Source organism: Salvelinus sp. IW2-2015, unplaced genomic scaffold (genome assembly GCF_002910315.2).
Source record: "Salvelinus sp. IW2-2015 unplaced genomic scaffold, ASM291031v2 Un_scaffold2406, whole genome shotgun sequence".
Lineage (NCBI taxonomy): Eukaryota > Metazoa > Chordata > Actinopteri > Salmoniformes > Salmonidae > Salvelinus > Salvelinus sp. IW2-2015.
In genome coordinates, this window is record NW_019943727.1 from 587 (window position 1) to 17801 (window position 17215).

The 17215-nt window shown below is 42.0% G+C and overlaps 1 long non-coding RNA gene across 1 annotated transcript; it reads right to left on the bottom strand.

The window, feature by feature from the left end:
• Positions 1–1783: 1783 nt before the first annotated feature.
• Positions 1784–2253, bottom strand: LOC139025235 (uncharacterized). The gene is made up of 4 exons (XR_011476708.1): positions 2232–2253; positions 2102–2154; positions 1991–2037; positions 1784–1839 (listed from the first exon to the last, which is right to left on the bottom strand). It is a non-coding gene; the product is annotated as an uncharacterized lncRNA (long non-coding RNA).
• Positions 2254–17215: the final 14962 nt, after the last annotated feature.

The following is a 17215-nucleotide window of genomic DNA, read 5'->3' on the forward strand; positions in this document are numbered from 1 at the left end:
CAACCTGTAAAGCACACTCTCAACCTAAAGCCCACACTCTCAACCTAAAAGCCATACTCTCAACCTAAAGCCCACACTCTCAACCTAAAGCCCCACACTCCACTCGCTCAACCTAAAGCCCAATTATCAAATCCTATTGCCCAAACTCTCAACCTAAAGCCCCCACTCTCAACCTAAAGCTCCGACGACCTCCACTCTCAACCTAGAAGCCCCACTATCAACGCTAAAGCCCACACTCTCAACGCTAAAGCCCACACCTCAACCTAAAGCCCACACTCTCAACCTAAAGCCAGCATACTATACAACGCCCACCACTCTCTAAACCTAAAGCCCACAGCTCAACCTATGTCACTCTAACAACCTAAAGCGCCACACTCTCAAGCCTAAAGCCCACGACTCTCAACCTTAAAGCCCACACTATCAACCTAAAGCCACACTTCCCTCTCAACCTAAAGCCCGACACTCTCACCCAAAAAGCCCACACTCTACCTAAGCCCACACACTATCAACCTTAAAGCCCACACGCTCAACCCTAAAGCCCAGCTCTATCAATCTAAAGCCCACAACTATCAACCTAAAGCCCCACACTCCACTTCTCACACTAAGCCCACACTCTCACGCTAAAGCCCACTACGTATCAACATAAAGCCCACACTCTAACCTTAAAGCCCACACTATCAACCTAAGCCCAACTATCAACCTAAAGCCACACTTCAGAACCTAAAGCCCACACTGATCAACCTGAAGACCACAATCTCACCTAAAGCCCACACTATCAACCTAAAGCCCACACTATTCAACCTAAAGCCCGACGACTCTCAACCTAAGCCCATATCACTCTCAACCTAAAGCCCCACACTCTCAACCTAAAGCCCCAACTCGATCTCAACTAAAGCCCACACTCTCAACCAAAGCCCACAACTCTTCAACCTAAAGCCCACACCCGCAACCAAAAGCCCCACACTATCAACCTAAAGCACGACACTCTAACCTAAGCCCACACTATCAACTTAAAGCCCCGATATGCAACCTAAAGCCCACACTATTCAACCTAAGCCCACACTCTCAACCTAAAGCAACACTATCAACACTAAAGCCACACTCTCAACCGATAAGCCCACACTCATCAACCTAAAGCCCACACTATCAACCTAAAGCCACGACTCTAACCAAAAGCCCACACTGCTCACCTAAAGCCCACGAACTATCAACCTAAAGCCCACACCTCTCGAACCTAAAGCCCACACTAATCACAACCTAAAGCCCACACTTAACCTAAAGCCACACTCCACTCTCAACACTAAAGCCCACACTATCACGTAAGCCCACACTTCAATCAACATAAAGCCCACACTCTCAACCTAAAGCCCACAACTATCAAGCCTAAAGACCCAACTATCAACCTAAAGCCCACACTGATGAACCTAAAGCCCACCACATCAACCTTAAAGCCCACACTCTAACCTAAAGGCCCAACACTCTCAACCTAAAGCCCACCATATCACCATAAAGCCCAGCACTATCAACCTAAAGCCCTACACTCCTTCAACCTAAAGCCCACACTCTCAACCGTAAAAGCCCCACTCTCAACCTAAAGCCCACACTCTCAACCATAAAGCGCACACTCTCACCCTAAAGCCCACACTGCTTCACCTTAGAAGCCCACACTCTCAACCTAAGCGCCGACATCTCAACCTCAAAGTCCCACACTACTCAACTAATGCCCACACTACTCAACCTGTAAAGCCCACTACTGCTCAACCTAAAGCCCCACACTCATTCAAACCTAAAGCCCACACTCTCAACCTAAAGCCCACACTCTCAACCTAAAGCCCACAACTCTCAACCGTAAAGCCCACACTCTCACCTAAAAGCCCACAACTATTCAAGCCTAAAGCCCCACACTGATCAACTCTAAACCCCACCGACTCTCAACCTAAAGCCCACAGCTCTCAACCTAAAGCCACACTACGTCAATCTAAAGCCACACTCTCAACCTAAAGTCCACACTCTCAACCTAAAGCCCACACTCTCAACCTTAAAGCCCACAACTCTCAACCTAAAGCCCACTACTCTCAACCTTAAAGCCCACACTATCAACCTAAAGCCCACACTATCAACCTAAAGCCCACACTCTCAACCTTAAGCCCCACACTCTCAACCTAAAGCCACACTCTCAACCTAAAGCCCACACTCTCACCTAAACCTCACATCTCAACCTAAAGCCACACTATCAACCTAAAGCCCACACTATCAGACTAAGCCCACACTCTCAACCTAAAGCACACGGTCTCACCTAAAGCCCACATCTCACCTAGAAGCCACATCTCAACCTAAAGTCCCACTCGTCAACGCTAAAGCCCATACTGCTCAACCTTAAAGCCCACACTGTCAACCTAAAGCGCCACTACTCTCAACCTAAACCCAACACTATCAACCTTAAAGTCCACACTCTCAACTAAAGCACCACACTCTCAACCTAAGCCCACAACTCTCAACCTAAAGCCCACACTGATCACTTAAAGCCCGACACCTAACCTAAAGCGCCACACTATCAACCTAAAGCCCACACTCTCACCTAAAGCCCACACCTCCACATGAAAGCCCCAGCTTTATTGTGTTTGCTGCCCAACAACATTGCTGGCAATTTGAATGACATAGATTGCACCTGGCGAGCCTAATTCCATAGAAATATAAATTATTAGAACGGGCAAAGCCCCTTTTTAGACGCGCTCATTGACTTGAATTGCGGGTTTGCCTTCTACTAAAGATATAACTATGGTTAAGCACTTCTCACCAGTCGTAGCCCCCTTTGCTGTCAGTAAGCGGTCTTAGGAGCGAGGAGGTACACATCCCCTTGTTATTGGTAGTGTGGCTAGAAGGTAGTATCCACCATATTTAGTATACCAGGCATCTTTCCTTCCAGGAATCCATGAAGGGAAGGGATAAAAGTACACACTTTGGGGAGAAAGAAGGGAACAAGTGCAGCACTTGGGTAGAAATGGAGATTATATGGGACGCAGACGCTCTCTCTGTTTTGTTTGAACGGTGGCAGTACAGATTGAGAGCCGATTTCAGTTTCAATCACGAATCGGAAAATTGGTTATTTTGGGCGCGATTATTATTATTGATATTTATTTTTTTACACGCTGTACTTTATCTTTATTAACTAGGCAAGTTCAAGTTCAAGAACACATTAGCTTATTTTCAATGACGGACCTAGGAACGTTATGCCAGGGGCAGAACCGACAGGATTTTTACCTCTTTAGCTCGGGGATCCAATCTTGCAACCTACAAGGTTAACTATCAATCTCTAACACTGATTACATTGCACTCCCGAGGCAGCCTGCCTGTGCCGAGCGAAATGCAAGTAAGCGAGGTGGTAAATTGCTAGCTAGCCATTGAAACTTATTTATTTAAAAACATCAATCAATGGACTGGTCATTGCCTCCAATGCTTGATCTTAACCATAAACATATTCAATGCCTTTCTTAAAGTCTTAATACAGCAAGGCTTATATATGTTTTAAACCTGGTGCATAGGTTAGCTAAAGAAATCTCAGGTCTAGAAGACAATATTACACCAGGTGAAATTGGTGTCATAGTTCCTTGCGTTCATTGCACGCCTAGAGTCAGGAGTATATGCAAACGTTTGGGCGCCTGTAGCTCTTTGCGATACTAGCTTTGCAGAAATTTCTACGTAATTGATTCGATAATCAGGATAGTCGAAGTCGTGTCATCAGTAACGCATTAATATTTAGATACATGGATGCCACCGATTAGTCTAAATAGGATACGCGAATTACGTTTGGTGCGTATTCTCAGGTATATGTCTTCGTGAACTTACGTCATCAATGTGGCTATCCGATTACCGTGGTTTAGAGAGACAATTAGTCGTACGCTATAATTCCTGTAATAATTGCGGCTTGCAACCTTGAAGGCTTTGGTTCTCTCTCGTTCACTTTTATCCTGTTCAGACCTCGGCATTTCTTCCATTAACGAGAAGCCTTGATCACTTAAAATAAGGTCTGTTTTCGTCGCAGGCTGTAAACCGCCCTCGACAGTTTTGCAGTACCCCGTGTAAATTCTCACTAGGATATCAGGTAACGTTTGTAATCATATGTTTCAATTAAATCTTCTACCTCTACACACATCAAAATACTCGTTCGCCTTCATATTAGCCAGATTTGATCAGAGTTACCTTGTCCTTGATATCGTACACAGTATAGACCAGTTGGCCAAGGTGGTGTAAGCCTACCCGTAACCACAGCTTACTTTTTAAGGTACGAATCTAAAATATTCACTATGGAATAAATGGGAACCCTTTCCAATTTGCCTAGGAAGGTGTCATGGGAATTATGATCGCACTTGCGTCATCAATTCTTACAGTCCCATTATTAAAATAGATTTCCTACATATAGAAATGACCGTTTTTGTTTTCAACATCATCACAGGTAACTTAAACTCATTTTTATTCAAACAGTTGAGAGTATTTGTCTCCTAAGCAGACTCTTCAGTATCATTGTCAGCTCAGAGATATGTGTGTGGTGTGTATTACTGTATTATATTAAGTTAAAATAAAGTGTTCATTGTTCATTCAGTATTGTTGCAATTGTCATTATTACCAAAAATGTGTGTGTGTGTGATGATATATATATATAATATATAAAACATTTTTTATTTTTTATAAATCACCGATAATCGGTATCGGCTTTTTTTGTCCTCCAATAATCGGTATGGTATCGGTTCGCGTTGAAAATCATAATCGGTTGACCTTAGTACAGATGTGGATCAAAATTTGAGCCAGTTTACTACAGCAGGACAAATAATGCAGCAAAAGGAATGTGAATTATTATGTGGATTATAATTAATGAACGTGTGTTTAGGGGTTGGTAGATTTTTTTATAAGAGAAAATCAAGTCTGAGCAATGTCAAAATGGAACTTACGAACTTCAGAAGTCTTTTAAACCCACAACCAGGGTGATCAAATTAAGATCCTACATCTGTGGCGGCAGTGGTAGGTGGCGTAACACTCTAAGCAAACACACTGAATTGGCAGTGTTGTTCATTCATATAGAGGCCAGACAAGGAGTATTCTCAGCTGGCTGCGTTTGTTGTTTAAAACACCCTGTGATGCTTGTTGAGATTCCAAGGTCTTCCAGTCATGGGAGCAAGAGAAGCATCAATGGGAAACTTGCGATGAGAGATGAATGACAATGAATGAATGGACAGATAGATAGTGGTGCTGTGGTTTACAAAGTTGTGAATCAGTGGGTGGCAACGCATGCATTTCGCTACACCCGCAAAAACATCTGCCAAACACGTGTACGTGACCAATACATTTGATTTGATTTATCACAAGATAGTGATAGTCAGGGACATTTGAGATATAAGCATATATATTTTAAACTGCCCTCTATGGCCAGTGTCAGTTGATATCCTCACTGCAATCTAACACTGAGGCCGTGTTCATGCATCTAGAGTGCCTTGGCTTTTAGAAGAATATCTGCATTTCGAGTCTGGGAGGGTTGGAATAACGGAACTTGAATTTAGCACCTCCACGTGATCCAGCGAGCTCACAGACAGTGTGACTCTGACTCCCTAACACCTTTATCACGGTTAACCCCCCTCTCTTCTCTTCCCGGACTCTTTTCAAMTAGAGATTGCCCTTTGGCCAATGTCCTTGGAGTTTCAGCCCTCCGGCAACGAGCTCACACTACACGAGATGTCTCAGAGTGACGTTGTAGAGCATCACTACTGAGAGCATATTGTATCCTGCGAGGTGTAGGGAGGRTCTCTTTGCACTTATCAGTGACTGTCGGGGTCAAACGGGAAACTCCCAAAGAGAAACTCTCTCTCTTTCATTAGTTCTTCCTTTCAACGTCGTTCTCCAACTCACTACAAATGGATTCCTTCGACAATACTTTAGTTTCAGTAACTTGTGGACAACACTAACACCTTACTAATTGACTTGAGTAAATAATAGCCKMGCTTCTCTGAGTGAGWTGTAGAAAACACTATGATATAACTGGAGTAAATGCTGTAGACACACCTTTTATACCWTTGCAATTTGGGGGCAMAGTACACAGAATGYGGTRCATTAGTCTGAATGGGCTGATACAGACAGAAGCAATACTACAATCTAACACCTGAAAACATGCACATTCTTGGCTCGGCCTGTTTACAGCTTTATAACTCTGTAATAATAATTAATACCTCAATAAAAACAATTAGCCGTGTCAGAAATCCTTAAAGCTAGAAGGAGCTAAGCACCAATAAAAAAGCTTTCAGTCATGGCCYTGCGCGCTAAGCTGTGTTGGGAATGTGGCTGTTGGTCAAAATAATAACCTTGAACCAACCAAGAACATCTCGCATGTTCTGTGCTTTTTGTGTGCCTTCTCTTCAGAAACAGTCCCATGTGCGAGTCACAAACTTGGGAAATGGGATCCTAAGCCATGTCTAGACTGGAATAAAAGACGTGTCATACATTCCTTCAATCGCTTTATTTAGTCTTGATACTTTTGGATACTATTAGTCTTTCACAAAGATGGTGAGGAAGGATAGTGCTGCTTCACTGCTAAAATAGTGAGAAAGGCCCTCTCAGCTCTCAGCTGATTTCTAAAGCAGTGTCTTTTGGCCCTGCCTAGCACCCGTCCTCTGTTCAGGGTGTTTTTCTCCTTTCCTCTTAAAGTGAGAGCGGAGAGAGAGAGAGAGAGAGAGAGAGAGAGAGAGAGAGAGAGTGTGCCTGGTATTATCAATGAACCAGGGCCCTTGGTTCCTTCCAAAAAGTTTCAGCTTGGAAGGCGTCCACGGCAGGGCATTAGGCGCGGTTTGTGTCGTTTGTAATTTATAACATTGAGGGAACGGGCAGGAGGACAATATGGAGGGAGTGGGGGAGGCGGAAAGGAGAAGAGAGAAGGAGTGCAGAATCCCAAGGCAAGGCAAGTGGCTCTGGTAAAGAGTGTGAGTATGTTTCACACAGGCTGAGGTGAAGTGCAGGTCTGTGGCTATGCTACTCTCTGGAGAACTGGCTGACTGAATATGACTGTTATGTGGCTGGCTGACTGAATATGACTGTTCTGTGGCTGGCTGACTGAATATGACTGTTCTGTGGCTGGCTGACTGAATATGACTGTTCTGTGGCTGGCTGACTGAATATGACTGTTTGTGGCTGGCTGACTGATATGACTGTTCTGTGGCTGGCTGACTGAATATGACTGTTCTGTGGCTGGCTGACTGAATATGACTGTTCTTTGGCTGGCTGACTGCAATATGACTGTTCTTGTGGCTGGCTACTGAATATGACTGTTCTGTGGCTGGCTGACTGAATATGACTGTTCGGTGGCTGGCTGACTGAATATGACTGTTCTGTGGCTGGCTGACTGAATATGACTGTTCTTTGGCTGGCTGAACTGAAATATGACTGTTCTTTGGCTGGCTGACTGAATATGACTGTTCTGTGGCTGGCTTGACTGAATATGACTGTTCTGTGGCTGGTTGACTGAATATGACTATTCTGTGGCTGGCTGACTGACTGAATATGACTGTTCTGTGGCTGGCTGACTGAATATGACTGTTCTGTGGCTGGCTGACTGAATATGACTGTTTGTGGCTGGTTGACTGAATATGACTGTTCTGTGGCTGCTGACTGAATATGACTGTTCTGTGGCTGGCTGACTGAATATGACTGTTCTGTGGGCTGGTTGACTGAATATGACTGTTCTGCTGGCATGACTGAATATGACTGTTCTGTGGCTGGTTACTGAATATGACTGTTCTGTGCTGGCTGACTGATATGACTGTTCTGTGGCTGTTGACTGAATATGACTGTTCTGTGGCTGGCTGACTGAATATGACTGTTCTGTGGCTGGTTGACTGAATATGACTATTCTGTGGCTGGCTGACTGCCTGAAATATGACTGTTCTGTGGCTGGTTGACTGAATATGACTGTTCTGTGGCTGACTGACTGAATATGGCTGTTCTGTGGCTGGCTGACTGAATATGACTGTTCTGTGGCTGGCTGACTGAATATGACTGTTCTGTGGCTGGTTGACTGAATATGACTGTTCTGTGCCTGGCTGACTGAATATGACTGTTATGTGGCTGGTTCACTGAATATGACTGTTCTGTGGCTGGTGAACTGAATATGACTGTTCTGTGGCTGGTTGACTGAATATGACTGTTCTGTGGCTGGCTGACTGAATATGACTGTTCTGTGGCTGGTTGACTGAATATGACTGTTCTGTGGCTGGATGACTGAATATAACTTTCTGTGGCTGTGACTGATATGACTATTCTGTGGCTGGCTGACTGCTGAATATGACTGTTCTGTGGCTGGTGACTGAATATGACTGTTCTGTGGCTGGCTGACTGACTGAATATGGCTGTTCTGTGGCTGGCCGACTGAATATGACTGTTCTTGTGGCTGGTTAACTGAATATGACTGTTCTGTGGCTGGCTGACTGAATATGACTGGTTATGTGGCTGGTTCACTGAATATGACTGTTCTGTGGCTGGTGAACTGAATATGACTGTTCTGTGGTTGGCTGACTGAATATGACTGTTCTGTGGCTGGCTGACTGAATATGACTGTTCTGTGGCTGGCTGACTGAATATGACTGTTCTGTGGCTGTGACTGACTGAATATGACTGTTCTTTGGCTGGCTGACTGAATATGACTGTCTGTGTGGCTGGCTGAACTGAATATGACTTGTTTCTGTGGCTGGCTGACTGAATATGACTGTTCTGTGGCTGGCTGACTGAATATGACTGTTCTGTGGCTGGTTGACTGAATATGACTATTCTGTGGCTGGCTGACTGAATATGACTGTTCTGTGGTTGGTTGACTGAATATGACTGTTCTGTGGCTGGTTAACTGAATATGACTGTTCTATGGCTGGCTGACTGAATATGACTGTTCTGTGGCTGGCTGACTGAATATGACTATTCTGTGGCTGGCTGCTCAACTGGAAAGTGAAGGAAGTCAAAAAAGTACTGGCTCTCAAATTCCGAGAAAATTGAGAGTCTTTCTAGGATGAGGACAAATGCAATGTTTMGACTTTCATCTACTTTAGTTAGAATAACGGAAGTGTTTGTGTGAAGTATATTCTTATTTGATTTGCATTAAAGAAGACAAGGTCAGCAAAAATGTGATTCCTGTGAACATCACAAAACCAACTGAGATCAGTATCAAATGTTATTCAAATGATTACAATTCCATAAAGGTGATAGTACATGATAATAATCATCATCATCATCATCATAACCATTATATTCATCGTCATCATAACCATTATATTCATCATCATCATAACCATTATATTCATCATCATCATAACCATTATAATCATCATCATCATAACCATTATATTCATCATCATCATAACCATTATATTCATCATCATCATAACCATTATATTCATCATCATCATAGACTTTGCCTTCTTTGATAATGATGGCGTAAAATCTAACCTGCCATAATGATAATATCTTCAAGCCATAACCACATGGAAAACAAACACGTCCACATCTTCCCTCCCAAGAGAAACATTAGACGATGGCATAATCTAGGGCAAAAAAACATTCCCCCCCAAAAATCCCAGAGACATTTCTCTCAGGGAAGGATCAAGCCATTTGATCCGGTATTAGATCCACAACATCAACAATCCAAAATGTAAATCCTGAAGCAGAAAACTGTACGGGTTCTGAAAACATTGACTGGGCCGTAATGCAATCCGCACAAACAATATAGCCATGGTATGACYTYGGTTGTAAGGACAGAGGACAGAGGGGCTTGGTATTGGTCTATGAGCAAAACAAAACTACAATAGTAGACCAAACACAGACCGTGTGTGTGGTACACATTGTGCAGAAACAAGGTTTGCATTACAGAAATAGTAAACATCAATTGGGGGCTCGTCCGGGATGTCACTGGATTCAGAAAGCAAAGGTTTGGGATAGACATAAGTCTGTAAAAGTCTGCNCATCTTCCCTCCCAAGAGAAACATTAGACGATGGCATAATCTAGGGCAAAAAAACATTCCCCCCCAAAAATCCCAGAGACATTTCTCTCAGGGAAGGATCAAGCCATTTGATCCGGTATTAGATCCACAACATCAACAATCCAAAATGTAAATCCTGAAGCAGAAAACTGTACGGGTTCTGAAAACATTGACTGGGCCGTAATGCAATCCGCACAAACAATATAGCCATGGTATGACYTYGGTTGTAAGGACAGAGGACAGAGGGGCTTGGTATTGGTCTATGAGCAAAACAAAACTACAATAGTAGACCAAACACAGACCGTGTGTGTGGTACACATTGTGCAGAAACAAGGTTTGCATTACAGAAATAGTAAACATCAATTGGGGGCTCGTCCGGGATGTCACTGGATTCAGAAAGCAAAGGTTTGGGATAGACATAAGTCTGTAAAAGTCTGCAAACAGCAGTATTATCATTACTAGGGAGTCCCACCACAACAACCCTAGTACTGCGTAACTAATGACCCACTGGGTACACTCTTAGAAAAAGGGTTCCAAAAGGGTTATTCGGCAGTCCCCATAGGAGAACCCTTTTTGGTTCCAGGTAGAAGCCTTTTTGGTTCCAGATAGAACCCTTTTGGGTTCCATGTAGTACCCTCTGTAGAAAGGGTTCAACGTGCAACCCAAAAGGGTTCTACCTGCAACCAAAAGGGTTCTTCAAAGGGTTCTCCTATGGGGACAGCCAAAGAACCCTTTAAGGTTCTAGATAGCATCTTTTTTCTAATAGTGTTCATAGTACAAGTCAAGGTAGTAGTAGATGGTGACAAACCACTGGTTAGTGGGAAGGTGGGGACCTTCCTGGTGGAATTTTCTTCTCTACTTGAACCTCTAAGTCTATAAAGCCTGTTGAAGCTTTCACCCAGATTATGATGGAAAAAAATGTATCGAAACATATACAGTGCCTTGGGAAAGTATTCTGACCCCTTGACTTTTCCCACATTTTGTTACATTACAGCCATATTCTAAAATGTATTAAATTGTTTTTTTCCCTCATCAATCTACACACAATAACCCATAATGACAAAGCAAAAACAGGTTTTTAGAAATTGTTGCTAGTTCATTAAAATTTAAAAACTGATATATCACATTGTTGAAGCACCTTTGGCAGCGATTACAGCCTTGAGTCTTCTTGGGTATGACTAGTCTCCCAGTCCCTGCCGCTGGAAAAACATCCCCACAGCATGATGCTGCCACCACCATGCTTCACCGTAGGGATGGTGCCAGGTTTCCTCCAGATGTGTCGCTTGGAATTCAGGCCAAAGAGTTCAATATTGGTTTRATGAGATAAGAGAATCTTGTTTCTCATGGTCTGAGAGTCCTTAGGTGCCTTTTGGCAAACTCCAAGCGGGCTGATATGTGCCTTTTACTGAGGATTGGCTTCTGTCTGGCAACTCTACCATAAAGGCCTGATTGGTGGAGTGCTGGAGAGATGGTTGTCCTTCTGGAAGGTTCTCCCATCTCCACAGAGGAACTTTAGAGCTCTGTCAGAGTAACCATCGGGTTCTTGGTCATCTCCCTGACCAAGGCCCTTCTCTCCTGATTGCTCAGTTTGGCCTGGCAGCCAGCTGTAGAAAGTGTCTTYGTGATTCCAAACTTCTTCCATTTAAGAATGATGGAGGCCACTGTGTTCTTTGGGACCTTCAATGCTGCAGACATTTTTTGGTACCCTTCCCCAGATCTGTACCTCAACACAATCCTGTCTCTACGGACAAMTCCTTCGACCRCATGGCTTGGTTTTTGCTCTGACATGCACTGTCAACTGTGGGACCTTATTCATGTCCAATCAATTGAATTTACCACAGGTGGACTCCAATCAAGTTGTAGAAACATCTTAAGGATGATCAATGGAAACAGGATGCACCTGTGCTCAATTTCGAGTCTCATAGCAAAGTGTCTGAATACTTATTTTAATAAGGTATCTGTTTTTATTTTTTAATACATTTACAAACATTTCTAAAAACCTATTTTCGCTTTGTCATTATGGGGTATTGTGTGTTGATTGCTGAGGAAATGTTTTTCTTGAAACCATTTTAGAATAAGGCTGTAKCGTAACAAAATGTGGAAAAAGTCAAGGGGCCAGAATACTTTCCGAAAGCACTGGAGAGAGGGACTGCCTGTAAGGGATAGACTTTTCGTAATATAATTATTTTCTCTGTACAACGGCCTTGATCAAGGCGTCCTTGATTAGCCTACATATCATCAGCCTCAAAACCGCTAAAGTCACACTTCTGGGAATAACATGCGCTCAGACTGTATAATAAGCTACATTACTGGAATCCATGTCATGAGCTTGGTAAGACAAAACCGAGCTTACTGGACCTACGGATATGAATCACAAAAGCCAAATTCCATGATGCATGTGTGGTGTGCCCAACACACTGTCATCATGACCTCACATTACCACACGACTTTGCCTTTTATAGAATGATTCGTATTAGAAGGAATTAGAACTGCTAATTCAGTTTCTGTTTCATTTCAATAGCATAATTCTTTCAATATGACATTTAGAGAATGACATTGACAATTCAAGGGACTACAGACACAGACAGTATCGTTACACTTTGCTGGTCAAAATAACTAGCTGCATCTGTGAAACGATATTTGTTCTGGCCGAGTTGTACGGAACGCTAGTAGCACTGCCATTATGCCAGCTCAATGAAATCAAAGAGTTAGCCTTACTCCGATCAGACTACAATTCCAGACTTCTCTGAGCTCATTTCAAAAGCCAACTTTAAAGTGTTCCACAGCAAAGCRACTGACATTTTTTAAAACCTGTTTCAATACCCCCGTTCACTACACAGGAACAATGTCTGATTCACGYAACGGACTCTTACAATCCCATACTAAGAATTCCATTGATGCAACAGCATCAAAAGAAATAGACTGAGCAGAAGCAGAACAGTAGGATTTTGAGGATCGACCACATCTTGAGGAACTGCAACAGAGGGTGGGATCAAAAGGCATTTGACGATAAGACAACCGGCAGGTTCAGTTCAGTGGGTTTGTGGCAGGAACGGTATGGCTCTGCTGTATTGCTTGCATCTATCCAGTCCTTCAGGATAAGCAGGTGAGGAAATGAGATATGCCATATCATACCTTTGTCTATTATTTCCTACTGGTGAATCTCCAACGGGAGTACGTCTCTGTTCTCAAGAGCCGGCGGAGGTACTGTACGGAAGTGCTAAAGCATTATGTTCCTTTTCTAACACAGCTTCTAATACAGGCCTGCCAAGTAGGACCAATTTGGAGTATCACGCTTTTTCAACCCATGCCAAATTTCACAGGTTAACGACCGATTAACGACTGTTTATATGTGTGGATCACAAGACACAGTGGTAATACCTTATTTGTAGAATTTATTAATTAGTAAACAACTGACGTATTTAACGGAACACAAGTGAACAAATCATAGTGCCATTTCTGGGTAAGGAATGCTTTTTGAAAGCACCCAATTAATCGTGACTGGCAATCCAAAATAGGAAGGCGGATAAATGGTAAATTAGTTTGCTTCTGCCTTAATATGTAAGTACAGAGAAGTTCGATTTAAGATGTGTTCAAATACACGATAGAAGATCAAGTTTTGAACTACAGATAGCAGACTTTGCAGTCAAAAACACACTGAGCTGGAAGCTGGACTCCATACTCCTCACAGTGCTAACTGCAAATCGTTTTGAAGGTCAATGCACATTTTTATTCAATTATCTAATGATTTCTGTCTAACAACTAAGCACTATGTAAGAGATTTCCATAATGGGGCAAACGTTTTTTCCAAGAGAATTTTGCTAGGACTGTCTGGTGGTCTGATGCGGAGGGAGGAAACTGAAAAAACCAGCTGTTTAATTGCCAGAGAGGTTTGGAACTTCTTTCAGTTTGGTCTATTAATAATTTTCCACTCATGGTGATATTGTCACCAAGGCAGTGTCAATAACTCCCTCCCTAGAACAGTATGTACATTTCAGACGGTTTATATTTGAAAAGAGCTTCTAAGACTAGAAGGACATTTATCATAATTTTCAACATGTCACAGTAGCGTGGATGATATATATTATAAAGGAATTCTCTCCAGTTTGTTGTACTGCACCTGGCTTTATAAAGCCTACTCCATGTTATTGTCTTAGAATTTTGAAGGAATGTTAGGTTTTATTTGAAAATGCTTGTTTTTGATACACAAGCTCGGCTTCTAAGTCAAACTGATCACAGAAGTGTTTTATTTCTCTGAATCTAGACTCTGGGTTCTATTAATATGTATGTTCCATATTAATTTGCATAATCCATGGACCATCCTGGCACTTTCTCTGGTCGGCTTTAATATATTAACCTTATAAGTACTTAACATTACAATAAAGTATTTGAATCGATGTCTGATTCTTAGAACTATTTCATACGTTCCTCTTAGTTCGTACGTTCTACGTTTCATTGAACTCTTTAGCTTGTATAAAACTTGCTCTAGTTTGTAGTTGCATACAAAATTTAATACTGAGGTTATATATGATAACTCTTGTTTAGTGAGACAAGAGTGACTAAATAACGAGATACAGAATCCACATTTAAGGTGGAAGCATGTAATCAATTTTATGATAATGTATAAGAGTCTTTGATAAGTGGATATAAGTATTGCTGTGTTCAAGGGTTCCTATCCATGTGTAGCCATTCCTGTCAACTGCCACATGACGCATTTAATCCACCTCTATTTTCGGCACAAGAACTTTGTTACAGGTGAACAAACGGTTCCAGATCAGCTTTTATTTGCTGCATTGTAGAATTGAAATGGCACTTTTGTGTACATATTTTGATTTGCGTATAATGCAGTCGCTGAAGCATTCATGCTCTGAAAGTGTTAAATACACTTCTAATATATAACTAAAGGTTTGTTCACTTTAGACAAAGGGAGGAGATAGGCGGCTGTGGAGGCGCTGCTATTGAATTACGCATAGATTGCCTATTATTGCAAGGAAAGGGGCGAACTATTGATCAATTACGTGCAGGTCGCTCTTATGTGCCTCTTATGTACCATGTGTTTAATATTATTGTAATGTGCTTTTGTTAATAGCTAATACTAGTGGCATTCATGTGTGTTCCAACTACTCAAGAAGATGAACCTTAATCATTTTTTCTGGCTTATGTAAACATCTAACTAAGATGTTTTGAAACATGACACATGTGTTTGTAACACCAATGATCAAGCATAGTCGCAACACCTTGCCAGGGCCTGGTAGCACTTCCAGGAAAAGGTTGAAAAACACTATTTTTTGATGTTTCAGTTCTGTTTAGTCAGATTTTTTTGGCAGCATTGGGGGTTACTTACTTCAAACATTGCGGATACTGTTTTGCCTCTACCGTAAAAGTTTTCGTCGTTGAACGTAATTTTACTGAACTTTTTTTGATACGCTTCATTATTATCTCCATTACACCTCTGGCATAACAGTTGCTTATTACTAATATAGAAGTATACATTTCTTTCTTCAAAGTATGCATACACCATTGTGTAAAAGAATCATAAAATCTAAAATGTTGAATCACCCACTCTCTCAAACTGAGCCACGTGGGAAGATAGGAAATGCAAATAGAATAAAACAGACTTCTGATTAGTGAAATACATAATTTTCTCTATCTTTGGTTATCCTCATATGAAATATCTTACATTTTGAGAAACATTAAGTTGGATTTATTCTTACTATTTTTTGGTTCAATTAAATMAACAAATCATTGAAACAACTCAATATTAGGAAGGTGTTCCTAATGTTAGGTATACTCAGTTTAGTCTGCAAAAAATAMATATTTTGTGTGTTTTGATGCTGCCTTTTACAWYCACTGAAAACCKCCAAAAGTGTTTTCACAGCACAATCTTAAAAACACCCAAAATAAAATTTAAGAACCCCTTTGGGTGTGTCAGAGTGCTTTTATTCTGTTTTAAAACACTCTCTGTGTATTCATTACACAATCATCGTGTTTCGAGTCTTTCTGTTTTTACAGTGTAGTCCATACCGGAGGCCTCTTTCTCAACCCCAATCAAGCACATACAGCACATAGTATTCTAGTTATATGTGAGACAGAAACAGACACGGGTGGAATGTAGCAGAACTGGAAAACGAGGAATGACACTTTCGAGGAACGATGGCGATGCGCTGCTCAGTTTGAACGACAACAGTCCTTCCCACCTGCAGTGGCTGGCACTGGGCCAAGTTACACTGTCCAAGGTTATGGAGTTCAGGGAGGGATACGATTCAAATCAACCCTCTCTGTGTGCGTGATTCAAAACACAAGCAGAAGGTGAACCTTGATCTACCTTTTTAAATATGTCACGTGTCTATGAAATAGGACAACATAAGTCTAGTAAAACTGAAAGGGAGTGCAACAAAGGGGGTGCAACAAGTGAGTGACATTCATTCGTTCAAAAAACAAGACTGGACGTGAGTGTGATCGGCCCCATTCTGTGTGTGCTACTTGGGTTCATCCCGAAGGGCCCACGTTGACCCACTCATTAACACACTACTCCTGCTGCTTGACCACCTAATCTCCTGTATGGCTAGTAGTCTCTAATTGTCGCTAACTGTCACTGTCACTACTAGTCGCTAATTGTCACGAATTGTTGCRATCCGACAGAAACTAACAAAGGGGTTCAGAAGTTTCCAAGGGGTTGTCTGTCTCCATTTAAAGGTCTAGGATGACGATGACGATGATGTGTGCTTAAAAATCAAAAATCAAATCAAGTTAATTTTATATAGCCCTTCGTACATCAGCTAATATCTCGAAGTGCTGTACAGAAACCCAGCAAAACCCCAAACAGCAAGCAATGCAGGTGTAGAAGCACGGTGGCTAGGAAAAACTCCTAGAAAGGCCAAACCTAGGAAGAAACCTAGAGAGGAACCAGGCTATGATTCCTTAGGTCAAGCCACCAACCTGAACCTTAGCATGGGGGCATAGTATTGAACTGCCACCACAGTATTTAAAGTTTTTTGTGCTCCTTCTCACTCTTCAGGTGGAAGCTGGTTTACTTTACAGTTGCAGTGCAGAAAGTGAAAGCATCCTCTTCAACCACAAACAGAGCCAGCAAGAAAACGGCTAATTCAGAATCCTCAAAAAACATGACTTCAAAAGTAAAACTAATTACGCTTTTCATGTGCTTTACACTGAGTATACCAAACATTAGGAACACCTTCCTAAGATTGTGTAAG